Genomic DNA, 20,259 nt, shown 5'->3' with positions numbered 1-20,259 from the left:
GAAAAATTGGATACAATTTATTGGGAAGTGGAAAAATATTTTTTATTAAATCTAAACTTTTCAGATTTTTTTTAATTTTAAAAAATAATAACAAAAATGATAAACCAACGCCACCAAAGCATGTCACGTCGTTTGCTCGTGCTTTGTCCTGCAAGAGCCGATCGATGCTCTAATGGGGGATGGAAGGAGTATTTCACACTCGCTCCGTTCACGAAAAATAGACCATATTATGAATAGACCATACTCACTCTTGTCCACATTTAGTAATGGAATCACTCTTTCTAACTGCATTTGTCGTTTGTTCAACGAAAGCTTTCATGACTTCTCCTCCAACTAAAAGATAGAGAGTTTGAATTATTATGAATATGGTTTTGTATATAATTAATAATGAGGACTTGTATTTTTTCAATTAATAAATAATTAACCCTCCGTCCATCATTAAATAATGTATTTCATATGTTAGTTTTGGTCACATTCCATTAATGCATTCCACTTATATACTATATAACATTATGACTCATATTTTGCTAATTTTATCCATTCATTTTTTTATATTTTTTTAAAATTAGTGTCTATTTAAATTCGACCGTTTATTCATGGACGCATGGAGTAACTTATGTTGAGGTTAATCAATTTGTCTATTTGCTACTAGTGATTTAAGAAAATGATGTTAACCAAGTTAAGTCGGAAAGATTAATATAGTAAAAAAAGGAAAAAAATAATACTCCCCGTCCGATAAAAATATGTGCACTTTCCATTTTCATCCGTCGCCATAAAAATATGTTCATTCCATTTTGGAAAGTTATACTACCTCCGTCCCCCAAATTTTGACACGGTTATCGTTCGGTCGTCCTAAAAATTTGACACTTCACTTTTTATCATTTTTCGTAGTGACCTCATATTCCACTAACTCATTCCTACTCACATTTTATTATAAAACTAATACTTTAAAAGTAGGACCCATCCCACCAACTTTTTCAACAACTTTCCATTACATTTCTTAAAATTGTTCGTGTCAAACCGTGTCAAAATTTGGGGGACGGAGGTAGTATTAATTTAATAATGTAGATCCACTATCCTTTAACACTACTTTACCTATCTTTCTCATCATCTCTCCTATTTTAACATACCATTCTCCTCATTTTTCTTATTTTACCAATTCTATCTTAATTCGTGCCATATTCATTGTCCATATTTTGTTGGGACGGTGGAATTATGATATTAAAAAATGACAGATTAGGCCTTTTAAGTTCTTAATTACCAAACACCAGTATCCCACATTAATAAATTTTAAGTAATTAAATTAATATTTTGTGGATTTTCTATTAAAAAAAATATATTTTTGTAGTATATACATATTTTGCGCACTAATATGATCATCTATACATGTACCGTTTTGAGTAAATTATCTCTTTATTATGTAATTACTGATAGGTGTCATTTACTCATCAGAAAGTATTGATATAAGCTTGAGTATCAAGTTGGTCTTTATTAGCAACTAGTATTACACATGTGCGATGCGATTAAATATTTTAAAATATTGATTTTAGATTGTAAATTAATTAATAAATTTAGAAACAATATCATTATATCAAAAATAATACATCCAAATTTAAAAATTTCGTTATCTAATAATATAATTTAATCATTCTATACAAAAACTCAAAATAAATTAAGTCAATTATTTATTTTTATGTATTTTTAAGTCATAAGTACTAAAGGATAAACATATATGAAAATAACACCAAATTTTTTTTTATATTGAATTGATTTTCTATGAATGTAATTTTAAATGTAAAAAGTATTAACACTATAAAATATTTAGGTTGTCTAACTATTGATTTAATAATATCCAAAAACATATACACGAAGCATCTCCAATATTCTAAAATTCAACGAAACAATATACAAAAACTATATTAATGCAACGGGAATCGTCCTACGGTATTTTCCATTTGCTCAAGATATGAATCTATAACACTTTGCCTAGTGGACAACAAACTAAGCCTGCAACTAAAGCAACTCAAAAAATTATATTAAATACAAAATATAAACAAAATGATGTTTCAATACTCATTGCGAATCAACAATCTTAATATCGATGAACCGAGAATTAGATTGTTTGATAACTTGTCGAGGTCGACAACAACACCAATTATATCTATAAAATACACCGAGACAATGTAAATAAGTACATAATATTAATAACAATAACAACAACAACAACAACAACAACAATAATAATATAAAAAATTTACCAAAAAGTGCATATCCAGGCAACATTTTCAATCTGCATTTGATAACATATACTAAATGATTTTAGACGAACAAACAAAAAGAACGTAATAAGATAAAAAAAAAAAAACATCATACATACGATCATGGAAAATACATTCCAAGTAAATGATATTTGCTTTGTCACCATATGTAGTCAATTTCAAAATACGCAACACCGACTACGGTAACGATTTGGTAGTGCTAGGCTTTAGATCACGAAGGAATGTGAATTCCATGGTTTAGAAAATTCTTCTTTCTCTAGAGGATTCGTGATAAAATGAGAAGATAAGAAGGAAATGAACCCTAAGCTAGAAAATGATAGATATTTATAGGGAAAAAAAACATAAAAAGTTATCCTAAACCTAAACCCACCGTACATCACAAAAATAAAAAAAAAAAGGCCTAATTTATCTAGCTAGTAATGACAATTAAAATAAATAGAATTGTGGTTTAGTTAGAGACCCTAAAACTTCCATTTCAATTGAATAATCATTAATGATTATTTAGAGAAATTAGTATTGATGGTTTAAAAAACGCTTAAAGAAGTTTATTACTCTCTCAAAATAATCTATGACATAATTAAATTGCTTTCATTGCTTTTAATTGGTTAGTCATTTCAATTGAATAGTGATCATTTTATTGCTAATTAAAAATAACGCGTGAGAAGTTTTCTGTTGTTTTCATATAATAAATGGTAATATAACATTTAATTAGTATAACACCAAATATAACGGTTTTAAGAATTTGTAAATGCTCATTATTTCATTAAAACAATTGTAACAGAACACTTGCTCATTTTTTCATTTAGTATAATGCTTATTACATATCTAAATATATATTCATAGCAACTACTTATAAATATTCACATTCAAGCCCAAAATTTATAAGTATTTAAATTTAAACCCAAAATTTATAAATATTTAAAAATAAGGCAAAACTCGTCTTTTATATATGTATAGATCGTTTCTTTTCCGGCTAATAAGTTGGAAAAAAATCTTTATTATATTGTATTTTCAATTAATTAGTAAACCTTATTTATTTTATATATACATTTTTGTGACGTATGTGATCACCTACATATGTTTTTAGAGCAAATTATACTCTTATTGGCATAACTCTTGACGACACGACTAGAACTTGTTGTGATTGACAATTTTAGGCATGACATGCACACACATGTACAATTCAGGGCCTTATTTGTCATGCCAGCACGAATTAACTTTTGCTCGTGTTGTATTGTGTCCCGTAGGGGCCATACTCTGATTTAGCCTTATTTAATCGTGTTATGAATCAGGATTGATGCTTATATTATGTGAATAATGTATGTCGAAATTCTCAAATGGATGGATATATCCACTGAATTTCATATATGGGCTATATTTTTCACTTCTAAAACTAGGTGATACACATTTTGAGAATGCATAACTAATTGTGCATTTGAAAATTTTGGATTGTATTACTCATTGGCGAATGCTTCACTCATTTATGAAAAAAAAAAGCGCAAAGTAAAATAGTCTACCTCGTTTATTGAAATCATTGTTGTTGCTTCCATTTCGCCCAGAATTTCTGAAGAGAAACCTTGTTGTTCATCTATTTCAGGTATGTTATTTATACTAGTAATTGAATTGTTGGGGTGGTATGAGTGCGACTACAACCATTCAATATGAAATAGTAAGTAAATTGCAAAAACATGTCAAACACAACATCTAGGCGAAAAAGATGCATACGCACACTAAAAAGGAAGTAGTAATATTCCAAAACAATCAATTCATACATAAACCATCACCACAACGATCCTTGATTATTTCAGTTTAAATGTCGAACATAAACACATCAAACATAATACATTTAGTGATTAATAAAAGAAGCCACTTTGTTGATCATATCTATACCAGCCTGATTATCGGACCAAACACACGAACACATAATCTTCCCCTGCAATCTCAACACACTCGATTTTCCTTTCAACCCCAATTGCTCGGCACCTCCTTGTAATACAACCCTCTATCCTTAAGAAAATCCTTCTCGCTACATAAACAAGCACTTTCCCGCAACCCAAACCCGATATCTTCGGATCCTTACCCGGATTCACCCATCCCTCGTCCCTATCCCTCAAGCTCGGCAACAAATCCCACAATTTTCCAAAAAAATCCCTTAAACTCAAACGCTTGGATTCCTCCGTCGTTTGCTCCCAATCGATCCACGCCCCGAAGAAGGGCATTGAGGGAAAAACCCTTGCAAATTGAACCCGTCCGGCTTCTACGACCGACCGCATCGCGACGTTGTGAGCGATATTGGCACCGTGTCTTCACCTAGCCACATGGGCTGACCCCTTGACTGGCTAATTTCGGATTCCTACAAAACCCCGAAATAACATTGGCTACTCCGGGTCTAGGAAAAATGGATCGCCACTCGGGGTAGGGGTCCTTCTAAATCACCTTCTTGAAGAACGTCATCTCTCGGTGCTCCTTATCCCGTCTTCTTCGATCGGACTAAACACTCCCTCTCCTTGCTTATCCGGGGTACATCCTCATCATCTTTCATCACGAGGAACTTTATAGCCACGTCGATCCGAGTAATCGACTAATGTTTGCCTTGTCGAGTGGTTTCACCAGGTGGTACCCTTTCCTTCTTTCCCCTGCATCTCACTCAACGAAGTAGCAATCGAGACATTTGCTTAGCCAACATGTCCATTCGGTTCATTCGTTGTCCCCATCAAAGTTTATGCCCCACGTCATTGTTAGATTGCATGTTTTCATAGAAAATTTGTTGAGTGACCAGGTCATGCGCCATATCATCTAGATTCCTCCGGGGTCTATAATTGGGTTAGGCGGAACTTGATCCTTGACCATGGTTCGGTCCACTCCCGATTCGCGGAATTTCCCCTTGACCTCTTGATTGTTGTCTGGTTTCCGACCCTTGATTTTCTTGTGTTTAAAAGGTGAAATTCGATTATTCAGTATTTCTGCGTGTAGTGGCACATAGGAGTTTCCTTGGTTGTTCGGGTTTCCCTTTTGGGCCCCATTAAGGCTGGTCTCCTTGAGTTCGGTAGCCCGGTTATTAGCCCTTCTTGCTCCTCCCTGACCGATTCGAGTTGTGATGCCCCCTCTTGATTAGGTTGGGCCATTCTATTGGTTCTCGGTTGGACCGGGTACTAAAGTTGAGCTTGTTGGTTCCGTCGTTTCCATCGAAACATGGGTTGTCTCTCCATGGGCTTCTTTAATCTTCCATTGGTTCCATTGTACGGTTATTTGATTCCAATTTCCATAGCGTTTGCCTTGGCTGAATTCTCCATCGTTGATGGACCATAAGAGAGTTGGAATTGATCTTCCTTGACGCAACTTCTCCTTCCCCTATGAACGGGGAATCCTTCTTTTAATTCGCTTAGAAGTGTCCTTTCCAATCGATCTATCATGTCACCCTCCTTCTACTTCCTCTCTTTTCGCATTTGTTGAGCTTCTTCTTATAAGAGTATGCGGGTTATCGTAGTTCTTTGCATCGATCAACCCCCCAAGGGTTTCTCGTGCTTCACTTGCTTTATTCTTGGTGAAATTTCCCCAACTCGAGGAATTCATGGATCCTTGGACTAGGGATTAGCTCCTCATAAAATAGGTAATAGGTTTCGGCCTCCATCATTCGTAGTTTAGGCGATCAGTAATCCCTTAAATCGAGCCCAAATCGACTCAAAGACTCATCGTAGTCTTGCTTGCACCCCTAAATCTCCTTCTTAAGGGCATTGGTTTTTTCAAAGGGAAAAGGGTAATCTAGGAATTCCAACTTGAAATCCTTTAGTATAAATTGAGTCGTGCGACCTTAATTGACCATGTGTTATCTTCTCCTTCAAACGAACGGGATTGCGCATAGGCGATAGCCCTCCTGTCGCATCATTTGGCCTTTTTGGATCTGCAAAACTTGTTGAACTCATTCGGGAATTCATATGGCTCATTCCTTGGGCCCGAAAAGTGGGTAGAGCCTACACGTTCGTCTTTAGGTTGATGGACCTTTGGCGCGATTTGAACAATAGCATGACCCGGGTTCCCCATCTAGATGTGCGGTGAGGGGAGCGATCTCGAATTAGGATCAACTAAGTTTGCCATGTCACTGTGCTTCCTCCTCTGCTTCAGTACTGTTTCGTGGACTTAGGGTCCTCTCGCGCCCGATTCCAATCTTCCCCTTGTGTAAAAAAACAAATGGATTTCTAGTCGTTAACCTGATCGGTGGTGACCAGTAGATGTTGACTCCTTGACTACACTTAAACTGAACGTTCCTTTATCCGGCCCGAGTTACTCTAGTTTCCAAACCAGTCTCTCTCATATGAAAGATGAAAAACAAAAAGAAAATCAAAACTATATACGCCAAAATCTCTAAACACTCAAACAAACTACGCCATCCATCCCCAAACGCGCCATTAGAAGGTCGGGCGGAGAGCACAGACATATCACTTAATGCATAATCCTCGAGTCAATGAGATTTACTAGGCGCAAGATCTAGGAACTCGATAATTTAGAAGATCACTGGTTGGACTCACCTTCGACCGCTATCAAAGAAAATAATACCTCACCCCTACCTTGTATGAGAAGCAAAATTTGAACCCCCGAGAGACAAATAGGGCGCGATTGAGAGTTAGAGGACTTTGGGTAACCTCACGCCAAGCAAATTTGAAGTTGAGAACTTAACTACTAGACTCGGGAAGTGCAAATGATCTATTCTAATAGCTAGACCTAGGAAAAAGGGAAAAAATAACAAAAACGGGCATGATGAAAACAGAGATTTAAACGAGCACACTTCAGCGATGAAATTTACGAGACCTAGTGAATAACTTTCCTAAAATGACTAGACGGATGAAGAACAGGCCATGGAACCATTTCCAAAAATAGCAAATGTATGAATGAAAAGCAAAAAACTAACTATGAATTTAACTAACATCCATCTTCAATCTTCAACCGATTCAAGCATGAGCACGAATAAAACAAAGCAACAACCCAAATTGAAACGAACATGATGATTCAACGTCGAAAAAACACAGATCACTTTGGGAAAAAGCTCGGATCTACAATAGCTAAACGAAGTAAGCTAAAAGCGTAACTAAGAATTCATAACCCCTGAGAATTCAACGGATCTAACATCGAGATGCTTCATCCGTGGATCCAAGTGATCGAGATATTTTTAAAGCTGCGTGCACAATAAGGGAATATCAAGCTTCCAGGTCTAGAGAATCCACTAGATCACAAGGTCTAGGGAATAGCAGACATTGAAAGATCTCGTTAGTGGGACACCTGGAATATCACTTCCAAAACCCTCAACCCGCGTAAACTAAGAATTAGGGGTCATGCTTAAAGGGCTTTTTGGGTGGTATATGCGCATAACTTGGGTTGAACTTATACTAGACAAGGAAAAGAAATTTAACTAAACCTAGATCTAGGAGCGGGAAAATAACCACGTAACACGATTGACATCATATCATCACTATCTCAAACAAACTTCCCGAGATCTAGTAATATCACTACCTAATCTAGCTGACCCAACTCGATGCATGCGGTGGGACCATTTTTCCAAAATAGAAACGTACGACCAAAAGTGCAAAATAACCAACTCTAAGCCTAACTACCTACAAAACGCAAAAACATCGAATTTAACCGAAACATGATGAAAACAACAAGCTAGAAAACCTCGGCGACCAACAAATCGGACGTCAAAAACGCGGAAACCCAACAGAATCTAAAAATCTCTATCTCAGATGAAGTAAAGCAAAACGAAACGAAATTCAAAATCCATGCACAACTCGATTCCTTCAGATCCACACCTCGGATGCTAAATCCACTCCGGATCCAAGCACCCGAGAAAAACTCATCAAAATCATCCCCTAACTGATTCTCGATTCACCACGATCAACAACAACAACAAATAAACTCATATTTCCCGGATCAAGTACAAAAACACCCAAATTGGGAGAATAACAATCAACCTCGAAACAAACTCCTCAAAACATAAAATCAACATAAATCAACACGAATCAAACCACTGACGTAAAATAAAATTCATAGATGAACGGTAAGTAACAACGAGTAAATCGACTTAAAATGGTGAAGTTCTATAGAAATCAAAAAGCTGAAAAGTAAATAATTGTATCTTCCCTCCTTGAGGACGTGTTGCACAGAATTTCCCGAAGATGAACCACTAGCTAACGAATTCCCATTTTTCCGGGGGTGTGTGTGTGTGGAGAAGAGCGGGGGCTAATCGGGATATCTCGTGGGGTTGCATGCTCCTCCTATATAGCGTGGAAGTGGGTCCAAAAGGGGCTCTTTTGTGTGAATAGTCTTTTTTGCCTCGCGGACTCCCCGTCAGCCATTTTTTTCCTTGATTCTGCTCCCCCGTCTCCTTCTTCCTTTAGGTCATGTCTTCGTTCTTCCGACCGAATTCCTTCCACTTCGCTTAAAAAATTTTGTTAGACCCGTAAATGGTGATTTTTCATCACATAACGATGCATGAAATTAGTCTTATCACCAAGCCATCCACAACAACCCAGCAAATTCCATATCCGATCACCGATCTAACCAAATCCAACCGATCAACTACATTTCCGACAATCCAACTTCAACAAAACAAATCAAGTTCGAAAGCATCCAAGCAAAACAACAATCAACACCAATATAAAACGAAAAAAAACATAAACTTCCATAGCTAAATGATACGGAATTAAAAAGGTTTCAATAAAATAAAGCTGAGCTTCAAAAAAGACTTCGGGAAAATTCAAAGCGAAATTAAAATGGAAGGGTAAATTTTTCTTCGCCTCACGTAGAGACGGGGGTGCCACCAACTCAAAAACGAACCCCAAACCCGAATTTCCGATACCCCCCAAGTGTGTAAAAGTGTGTGAAAGTGAGCTAAGAGCAAAATTCTTCCTTTTCATGTGTGTTGCGTGCTCTTTATTATTTATAGACGTGGAGATGATCTTCTCGAATCTTCTTAAATTTCCCCTTTCTTTGCCCCCATTGCAATCCCCTCTCAGCAATTTTTTTTCCTTTTGCTCACTTTCTGACAAACTCCTTCACGGGTGATTTTCTTCTTTTTTTCCCTGGATGCGGGATTTCTTTACACACCGACTTAAAAGTTGTGTTAGACCCGAATGTTGAATTAATCCCATTCAATGCATGAAATTAACATTTTATCAATCTCCAACGCCTCTTGTGTAATGTTGTGGCATCTAAGGTGCAAGTAGATGATGAGGTAGAACTCTTTCTTTGGGAAAAAAAAAATTATGAGGCTGAGCCCAAAAAATCGGACTATTAGAATTTAATGTACCAGGACAAGGGGAAGATTTTCAAGGCTACCACCTTCAAGACTAAGACAGGAGACAAGCCTTTCAATTGGGAGGAAACTTGGACGTGTTTTGTCCCGTCGTCAACGTCGTTGCTGCTGGCTATCGAGCTCATGAAAAAGAGAAGAGTTGGGCAAGTGGATATGGTGGTTAAGCAAACTAGACCATTCAGAAAGATTTCGATTTGAAAATTTTTGCCTTGGCTTATGAATTTATGTGCTACTAGAAGCTGTTGATCTTTGTTCCATTAAAGATCATCTATGGAGGACCGGTGAAGGGTGCTACCTTCGATGATTGGGACATAAACTTGACTAGGAAATATGGAAGGGGGTTCATGGGGCCGTTCTAAGGCAGATTGTTAAAATCTTTGGTAGGAACAAATTGTCTCATGGTTGCATTTGATCCGGAGGTGATAGTCGTCAAAGCTTGATTCACGCTTTGGTTGTGTCGTGGTTTCCCTTGAGGACATGGTGGATTTTAACCGTGGGGAGTTGATAGGTCATATTAGTATTATTATTATATCTCTATTAGTTAGTTTACTAATGATTTATCATATCTTCTATTTAGGTTATTATTGATTTACCGTATCTTTATATTTTCTTGTTCCTTAAGTTAGGGTATTTACTCTTTAATATTATAAATAGGACCTATTGTTATTCTCATTAATCAATCAATGAAATAATCGTTTATGCATTTCTTGTTTTCTTTATCGTTTTTTTAAACCCTAGTTGTCCGGGGTTTTGCCTCAGGATTCTAATCTATCTTCCGGCACGCGTTAAGGAGATTATCCTTAACATATTGTGTATTTAGTAAAACTAATTTATTTATATATACATTTTTGTGACGATTGAACCTACATATATTTATAGAGCAAATTATACTCTTATCGGCAATAACTCTTAATGACACTACTAGAACTTGTTGTGATTGACAATTTTAGGCATGGCATGCAAACACATGTACAATTCCGGGTCTTATTTGTCATGCCAACACGAATTAAGTTTTGCTCGTGTTGTATTGTCCATATCTGTAGGGTCATACGCAGATTTAGCCTTATTTAATCATGTCATGAATCATGATGAATGTATGGCAAAATTATCAAAATGGATGGATATATCCACTGAATTTCATATAAGGCTATGTTTTTACTTCAAAAACTGGGTGATACACATTTTGAGAATGCGTAACTAATTGTGCATTTAAAAATTATTGTAGTAGTATTACGCATTGAAGAATGCTTCACTCATTTATGAAATAAAAAATGGCAAGTAAAATTGTCTACCTCATTTCTAGAAATCATTGTTGTTGTTGCCTCCATTTCGCCCAAACTTTCCGAAGAGAAATCTTGTTGTTTATCTATTTCAGGTATGTTATTTATATCATATAATTGAATTGTTGGGGGTGGTATGAGTGTGACACAACCATTCAATATGAAATAAGTAAATTGCAAAAACATGTCAAACACAACATCTAAACGAAAAAAGATACATATGCACACTAAAAGGAGTAATAATATTATAAAACAATCAATTCATGGATAAACCATCACCACAACGATCCTTGATCTAAATCGAGCGAATTAACATTCACCAAACAACCTTGATTATTTCAGTTTTAATGTTCAACATAAACAGATCAAACATTATACATTTACTGATTAATAAAAGAAGCCACTTTTTTAATCATGTCAATCGCAACCTCACTATCGAATTAATCACCCGAAACAATGGTCTTCCCCTGCAACCTCAATGCACTTTCGATTTCTCTCTTCCATCCACAGTTGCTCAGCACCTCCGTGTAATACCACCTCTATCCTTTAGAAAATCCTTCTCCGCTACATAAACTATCACTTTCCGGCACCCCAAACCCGATAACTTGGGATCATTACCCGGATTCACCCATCTTTCGTCGCGGTCTCTCATGCCTGGGCAAACAAATCCCCACAATTTCTCAAAAGACTCCCTCCAACTCTTGAATTCCTCTGCCCCTTCGCTCCCAATAGGATCCACGCCCCGAAGAAGGGGCAATTGAGAAAATCCCTTGCAAATTGAAACCCTCTGGATTCTCCAACCGACCTGCATTGCCATGTTGTGGGCTATATTCGCGCCAGCGCTGTCTCCGCCTAAATAGACACGGTTCAGATCGGCGAAGTCGTTAATCCACTCCTCCTTTCCCTCGGCGTTCCATTTGAGAGCGCACCATGAATCCTCGAACGCAGTCAGGAGCGGGAATTCGGGGGCTAATCGGTAATTTACTGAGACGGCGACGACGTTGGCTTGTGCGACTAAGTGATTGAGGTGCTTGTGATAGAGCGGGGAGAAGGTGGATCCGATGACGAAGCCGCCGCCGTGGTAGTAGACGAGAAGCGGGAGCTTTTGGAGGGGTCGGCGTTGGGCGGGAGGTAGATTCAGGGCGGAGAGATTGATCTCCGGCGCGATTTGGACGTCTTTGGATTGGACTCCCGTGGCTGGATCTAGAGATGGGGGGACGTCATCTCGCCAATAAGCCTCTCGATTCGCCCATTTTTGTAGACTCTTAGCACTGGGAAGAAATCGTGGAGGATTTCATCGGCCATTGATGAGTGGTGAGGAGAAGAGAAACGATAGGCTTATTGCGATAACTCATTGGAAGATTTTCTCAATATACTGCTATATTTATGGCCATAACTCTTTGTCGTCTCCTGTGTTCATGACGTTATATTCTAGACTTCAAGTAGTATTTGGTTTGACTGTGTGTATAATCATCATCAATACTACATTACAGCTTAAAAAGAGAGAGTATTAATTAGTTCCAATAGTATTCCAAAACTAATTCAATCTTTTACTTTTGAGTTAAAAATATTTATATTTCTTTACATTGTACTGAATCAAAATCAAAATTCTTTTTAATTTTTATCAATAAAAAAACATAATATAAAGAATATTCTTTTAAGTTTGAGTTTATTATAAATGGTTGAAGAAAAATCAATAATTGTTACAATTTTTACATTTAAATGAGTCTGAGTTTAGTTTAAATAGTTGGAGAGTTCTAACTCTAGAAAAAGATTATGACATAGAGTGAAGAAAATAAATTCTAATGCTTTATTTTGATTATTACTTAAATCTAAAAGATACTCGTCGAACATATCGGTCACTCCTTCGTAAGCCAACTACCTAATTGCGGTCGTGCACTGCGGCGGTGTCCCATACGCTGGAAATCCGGGTAACGCGCCGAAAATCCGTTAACAATGCACAAGAATAGCTTTCGCCGCATTCTGGTATGCCGACAGAAAACCGTCGGGCCCCACTGTGGCTCCACAGCAAAATAATCTGCGTACAGCCGGTCGTGAGCCGCGGCATGGTCACAGTCGATTGACTAACGATGCCGGATTGGCCTGGGGACCAACTCCTGATTGGCTTCTCACATGCTGTATTACACGGTTTATTACTTCGTCGTCAGAGCTACCGGAAGCCATTGATATTTTCAAGAGAGAAAAATTATAGAAAATGTGAGAAGATTAAAGATGTTGGTGTGGGAAATGGAAAGAATGGGATGAAGTATTTATAGTACTCCCTCCGTTCTATAGTAAATGAGACATTTCTTTCCGGCACAAAGATTAAGAAAAATGTGTGTAATTTGTTAAATAAAACGATAGTAAATTAGGAGAGTGAAAGAGTAGAGATAATAAAGTAAAAGAAAGTGAAAGGTAAGAGTGGGAAAATGTGTTACTCGCTCGTCCGAAAATTTGTCACCTATTTCTTTTTCATGTTCTAAAAATTTGTCACATTTCACTTGTACCATTTTTTGTAATGGAGCCCACATTCCACTAACTCATTCTCACTCACATTATATTTTAAAACTAATATATAAAAGTGGACCTATGCCACTAACTTTTTCAACCCACTTTCTATTATATTTTAAACCCGTCTTCGGGACAAATAGTGACAATTTTAGGGAACGGAGGGAGTACTTTTACTAAAAATTGAAATGACTCTACTACTTTCAAACATCCAAAATGAAAAAAAAATGACTCTACTACTATAAACGATAATACTAGAAAATATGGAATAAAAAATTAAAAAATTAATAATAAAAAATAAGGTGATGATCGCACTTCGACGCTAATGATAAGTAGATCATCGGTCATTCGATCGTAGTACGATCAATCGGCCATTTGGGAGGAGGGGGCGATCATCGGCCTCATTTCGAGATAGGAGCCAATCATGGGCTTAGTAGGTCGGCCCACCCGTCCACATTGCCTATGCTCCTTGGCGATAACTCAAGGATCTTTCTTTATGATTGTATTTGTCATTTAGTCATTAACTCATAAAGCTTACTTAAATCTTTAATGTTCTTGTCATTTCATCAAAAAGCTTTCACGACATTGTGATATTAATATGATATCAATTCTAATAATAGTACTCCTCCGTCTCATAAACATCACTTTCCTTTTTAATTTGTTCCAATTAAAATGATTCATTAATAAAAATGAAAATACATTTCTCTACTTTATTCTCTCCCTCTTACTTACTTCTCTATTTCATATACAAAACAAAGTAAAAATTCTTGTGTCTAAAGAATGAGTCATCTTTCTTAAAACGGAAGAAATAATACTTTTTAGAGTAAGTTATACTTTCCTAAAATTTCTGAAAATATGAACATGACAATCAAAATCATGAACTATGCGAAAACTAAAGGAATTTATAATGGGCCAAAAAAATTAATTAAATAATGTATGATTGTTGCCCAGAAAATTAAGGTATCACTACTTGTTTTAAATGAAATTCTCAATCTTTCTAACTTTTTCCTAGTGACCAAGATCGATAGAGAAGTTATAACTTGTATCATAACTAGCTTATGTATTCATATAGTATAAAAGATAAAAATAAAACTTAGAAATTATATGTTTACATGCAACTAATCCTTAAAATTTTATTTCTTCTATCCTCGGCGGTCTCAGACTCTCGGGACGGCTAGGCAGCCACAATAGGAGCCTTCCCGGCCTCCGTGGGAAGGCCCCTTATCGCCAATGCTCTAAGAAAATGACACTACTTTGAGCATATATCAAATTACACCAAATATTTTTAAAACAAATAAACTCATTCATCAACCACCACCACGACGATCTTTGATCAAAATCTGACCAAATTAATATTATCAAACAGCCTTATTTATTTCAGTTTCAATGTTCAACATAAACACATGGAACATTATACATTTACTTATTGATAAAAGAAGCCACTTTTTTAATCATATCAATCCCAGCCTCATTATCCGAAACAATCACACTGAAAACATATCTTTCCCCTGCAACCTCAACGCACTCGATTTCACCCTTCCATCCACAATTTTTCAGCACCTCCTTGTAATACCACCCTCTGTCCTTGAGAAAATCCTTCTCTGCAACATAAACCAGCACTTTCCCGCAACCCAAACCCGATATCTTCGGATCCTTACCCGGATTCACCCATCCCGCATCGCTATTTGTAAAGCTCGGGCAAGCAAATCGCCACAGTTTCTCACTAAACTCCACCCCACTCCGGAACGGCTCAGTCGTTTCGCTCCCAATCGGATCCACGCCTCCGAAGAAGGGGCAATTGAGGAAAATCCCTCCAAATTGAACCCGTCCGGCTTCTCCGAGCCGACCCGCATCGCGACGTTGTGGGCAATATTGGCGCCGGCGCTGTCTCCGCCTAAATAGACACGGTTCAGATCGGCGAATTCGTTGATCCACTCGTCCTTGCCCTCGGCGGTCCATTTGAGAGCACGCCGTGAATCCTCAAACGCGATCGGGAGCGGGAATTCGGGGGCTAATCGGTAATTTACTGAACCGAGACGGCGACGACGTTGGCGAGCGCGGATAAGTGGTTGACGTGCTTGTGGTACTGAGCGTTGAAGGCGGATTCGATGACGAAGCCGCCGCCGTGGTAGTAGACGAGGAGCGGGAGCTTTTTGGTAGGATCGGCGTTGGGAGGGAGGTAAATCCGGGCGGAGAGGTTGATCTCCGGCGAGATTTCGACGTCTTTGGATTTGACGCCCGTGGCTGGATCTAGAGATGGAGGGACGACATCTACGCCCATAAGCCTCTCGAGTCTGCCACTTTTGTAGACTCTTAGCATTGGGAAGAAATCGTGGAGGATTTCGTCGGCCATGGATGAGTGATGAGGGAGAAGAGTAACGATAGGTATATGTATTTTATGGCGATAACTCATTAGAATATTGTTTTTCTATATACACTTTTTTTCATGCTTAACCAAACTGTTTCTTGAAGTTATTATTTCACTTTACCAAATATACTTTAATGCTGTGAAAATAACCTCATATTTGTGCACCATGACGTAAATCTATCTATCAACTTATGTGCATTATAGACACGTAATTTGATTGTTTCATTGTTTTGCAAAGTCATTGTTTAATTTTTATTTTATTATATTAGAGAATACTCTTTTCATCATTTCTTTTTTCGTGGGGGACCAAAGGTCGATATATTCATTGCTTTGAAAATAACCACATATTTTATCTGATAAGGGATTACTCAGTTTTTGTTTTATTTCATACTTTTCCTCGGTTGGATCCAATCACTGCGTGTTATCGTGATTCAAAGGCTGAAAATAAAATAATTTATAACCATCTCAACTTCTCTCGATAAATAGCTCCTAAACAATTTAATTATAACAAAAAAATCATGAAATGTCCATCATTTACAAATAAAGTTGTGAACAAGTTTAAAGTAATAAAAGTTTGATGGAAAGAAATATGGGACGTAGTTTGTAACGCGTCGTCGACTAATTAAAAACTAGTTATGCTGGTAAATAGGGGTGATCAATTGGCTAATTCATCATTTAATTGCTTTGAACTGGCTACATCATTTTAAGGCCATGTAGGATTTTACAAACGCGATGTAGATCACTGATTTCTTGGCGTGTAATTTTTCGTTTTTATTAATAAAATCAAAAGATTAAAAAAGCTAAATTAGGGTTTTAAATGAAAATGTCAATATAGTGTTTGAAAATATCAACACAATCTTTGAGAATGTACAACACGATGCTTTAAGAATGTTAACTCATTGCTTATATTGACATTTGTACACGTATTATATTGAAATATTTTATATAGTATGTTGACATTTCGCTTTTACGAAAAAATTGAAAAATTTTTGAATTTTTTTTACAAATTTTTGTACGCCGGAACATATGCATATATAATATCGTTGGAATCCTTATAAAATTATCTTTAATTTGATGTATGTTATATGAATTTAAAGTTTTGGGATTTCTTTTAAAAGTTAGTTATAACTAAATATGTAGTTAATTGACATTAATACCTACTATTGATATTTTATGGAATTAATCATATGGCTTTATTGACGTATTTTGTTGATCGTATTGATATTTCTTGATTGATGATCTAGATCCTTAATTTGAATATCTAATATAGTTATTATTTAGTTATAGTTAGCGATTAGGTATTGAGTTAGCAATTATATATGTTCCCTGCTAGTACAATAATTAAAAAAAAGTGGTTATAACAGCACAAAAGTCCAATCATAAAAGTACACATTCCACCTTATATACAATAGTAATGTATAATTTTATATGGTTAAGAAATCTTTGTAGTATCCCATGCTTACGTTACAGTATATTCCATTAATTCTGTCTGTTTGTAAATCTAAAAAAAGTAGAACAGACAAAGAAATTACAATATTTTATTTCGATTATTTCCTACATCCTCTACAATGTTTAAAATTTGGACTGGTTAGTCCGATCAGCTCAATCATGAACCAATGTCTTATCTACTCTGATTTAAACCCATTAGACAATCGGTCATTTTGAACCGGCGGAATTGGTCGATTCAGCCAGAAACCGTGAAGAATGTTACGTGACGCGAATGGAATTATCTCAATTCCACTTTATTCTTCTTATTAATTTCTATTTATTAAAATATGAACTTGCACATCCCTTAATATTCCACCTTTTTCTTCTTCGATTGTTGACTACTGCTATTCACCGGCGAATGGAGACTGTGATTGCGCAAGCACCACACCCATGCCTCCCTTGTCCACAGATCGCCGCAGCCATTGCGCGACCCGCTCACCTCTTATCGTCTTGACCCCACTCCCACCGCACTGGCGAAACTCTTAATGCTTCTTTGCAAGTTGAGTTTTTTGGAGATCCCACCAATCAACTTGAGGGGTAATATTAGAAAAGGAAGAGATAATCAAATCATAATCTTGGACACAATTAGTAGTGGGATCTTCAAAACTCAACTTGATGGGGAGTGTTAGAAAAAGAAAAGATAATCCCAATTGGTAACATCATACACTAACATCCGTCAACAACGGTTTATCCTTCTAACCCCTTGGATTCATTGAAATCCCAATTTTGTTCCCATGGAACCAAATGCGCACATGATCAGTGTTGTTAGGAGCACATGGGGCGCACACAAGTGCGATAAGTTAAAATCTAGGGCGTGCCCTGCGCATTGGGGCACATTAGTTTATACTCCCTTTGTCCCATTAAAAATGCAACGTTTTCCTTTTTTGGTTGTCCCATTAAAAATGAAACGTTTCCTAAAATGGAAACAATTCTATCTTTACTTTTTCATCTCTCTTACTTTACTCTCTCTTCATTAACTCACAAAACAACACTACATAAAATCCCGTGCCGATTTCCAAATGTTGCATTTTAAGTGGGACGGAGGGAGTATCTATTTCTAAGGAGGTGTTCTGTTTGCAAGATTGTATATCGGGATTAAATATGTAGTGTTTTCATTTCATGAGATTCAACTCCACAACTCAATTCTAGATGAATAATCATGGGATAATTAGTCATTACTTACCGTCTTAGACTAAAATAATCTCAAAACTCAATCCTAGATTATTTTTCGTCTTCTCTAAAATAAAAAGGGGTGTTTTCGGGGTGTCATTATAATTTTTCCCCTTTTTTAGAAAAAAATTCTTCTTTTTTTTAAACACTTTTTTTCCTCTCCCTCTTTTCTCTCTCTACTTTCCTTTTGGTTTTAAAACATTTAAATCCCTTCCCCCCTTTCTGCCCCAAAAAAATTAAAATTATTTTTGGGGGCGGGAGGGTTTTTTTTATCTAGGAATGTGGACAAGTAGATGTATTGTAAATGTTGAGTTCATATAACTAAAAGATTAATAGCATAAGTAATCACCTGACAATCAGATAGATGTGAAAGCAGCAAAAACAAGCAACCCCCTTAAAAACCTCGCAGAACCCGAACTCCAGAATTAACAAACTCAACAATCCTCGTCACAACGCCGCGTTGCGCACGTGGGGTCCCGCAAATGAAACACGTGCGGCTCCCCAGACGTCTCAAACATCTCAACGACGCCGTTCCAGCCACTCTCCTTCAAGCTCCGGTAGTATCCCAATCCCCTGCTCCTCAAAAAATCCTTTTCCGCCACACAAATCAGCACCCTCCCGCACCCCAGACCCGCCATCAGACCCGGGTGGGCCATCGGGTGCAGCCTCGGGTCATCCACCCCGCCCGACCCGGGGCAGATGTAATCCCACAACCTATCCGCCTTCCCAATCCCGAAAAAGGGATGCACCAAAATCAAGCCCGCAAATCCAATCCCGAACCCGCCCTCACTCCTGGCCCGGACTAGCGTGTTGTGCGCGATGTTGGCGCCGGCGCTGTCGCCAGCGAGGTAGACGCGGCGGAGATCGGCGTGATCGGCGATCCAGGGATCGGATGGGGAGGAATCGTGGAGCCATTTGAGGGCGGCGAAGGAGTCCTCGTAGCAGGCGGGGATGGGGTGCTCAGGGGCGAGGCGGTAGTCGACGGAGACGATGAGGGAGCGGGAGAGGGAGGCGAGGGAGTTGAGGAGGCGGTGGTAGGTGGAGGAGAAGGCGGATTCGATGGAGAAGCCGCCGCCGTGGGTGTAGAAGATGAGGGGGTTTGGGGTGGGATTGGGGGATTTGGGGGAGGTAGAGGCGGACGGAGAGGGGGGTTTCTGGGGAGATGAGGACGTCCTTGGAAACGACGTCGGTTTGGGGGTCGTGGCCGGGTGGGACGAAGTCGTGGGTGATGTATCGCTCGATGTGGCCGGTGGAGTGGACGCGGAAGAAAGGGGGGAAGTCGTGGGTTATTTGGGTCGGGTCGGACTCCATCTTGGCTGGGTTTTTGGTGTGGTTTGGGGGGGTTCAATTATTTATTGTTGAGAGGGGGTGTTGGAGCGATGATTATTGAATATTGATTTATTGGTGGTGACGAAATAAACGTGAATTATTGTTATAGGTGATGAGTGATGACGAATTTAACGTGAATTATTGTTAGGGGTGGGGTGTTTAATGTGGGGTGCGGTGGTTTGGCGGCTGTTTTATTGGTTGCTGTATGAGAAATCACAGTCCACTCCCTCGATGAAATTATTGTTCAGTGGGATTGTTAATTTCGTCGGGATCATTTTGAAAGTTGGCATATTTTTACTTATTTTTAATGAAATCATTTACCTACATAAGAATTACTACCATATAATGTAAATTGAAATCTAATTGAATATTCTAAATATTAAAACGTTCTTATATGATATTCAAATCTGAACTATAGTATCATTATATTTGTTTGCTACGCTGCTTCCAAGTTCCAATTCAACATTAAATGAGAATCGTTTCATCGTCTTGTCAATACCGTACATATTTCATACATCCCTAATAATAATA

General features: G+C 37.7%; 3 pseudogenes; all 3 read right to left on the bottom strand.

Annotated features, from left to right (window-relative positions):
* Window positions 1-11,305: 11,305 nt before the first annotated feature.
* Window positions 11,306-12,170, bottom strand: LOC125199721 (annotated as a pseudogene).
* Window positions 12,171-14,701: 2,531 nt separating this feature from the next.
* On the bottom strand, window positions 14,702-16,052 carry LOC125199720 (annotated as a pseudogene).
* Window positions 16,053-18,833: 2,781 nt separating this feature from the next.
* Window positions 18,834-19,809, bottom strand: LOC125199723 (annotated as a pseudogene).
* Window positions 19,810-20,259: the final 450 nt, after the last annotated feature.

The sequence above is a fragment of the Salvia hispanica genome, unplaced genomic scaffold, assembly GCF_023119035.1.
Source record: "Salvia hispanica cultivar TCC Black 2014 unplaced genomic scaffold, UniMelb_Shisp_WGS_1.0 HiC_scaffold_648, whole genome shotgun sequence".
In the NCBI taxonomy this organism is placed as follows: Eukaryota; Viridiplantae; Streptophyta; class Magnoliopsida; order Lamiales; family Lamiaceae; genus Salvia; species Salvia hispanica.
The sequence above is the reverse complement of the archived record's forward strand: the minus strand, read 5'-3'. Positions and strand labels throughout refer to the sequence as shown.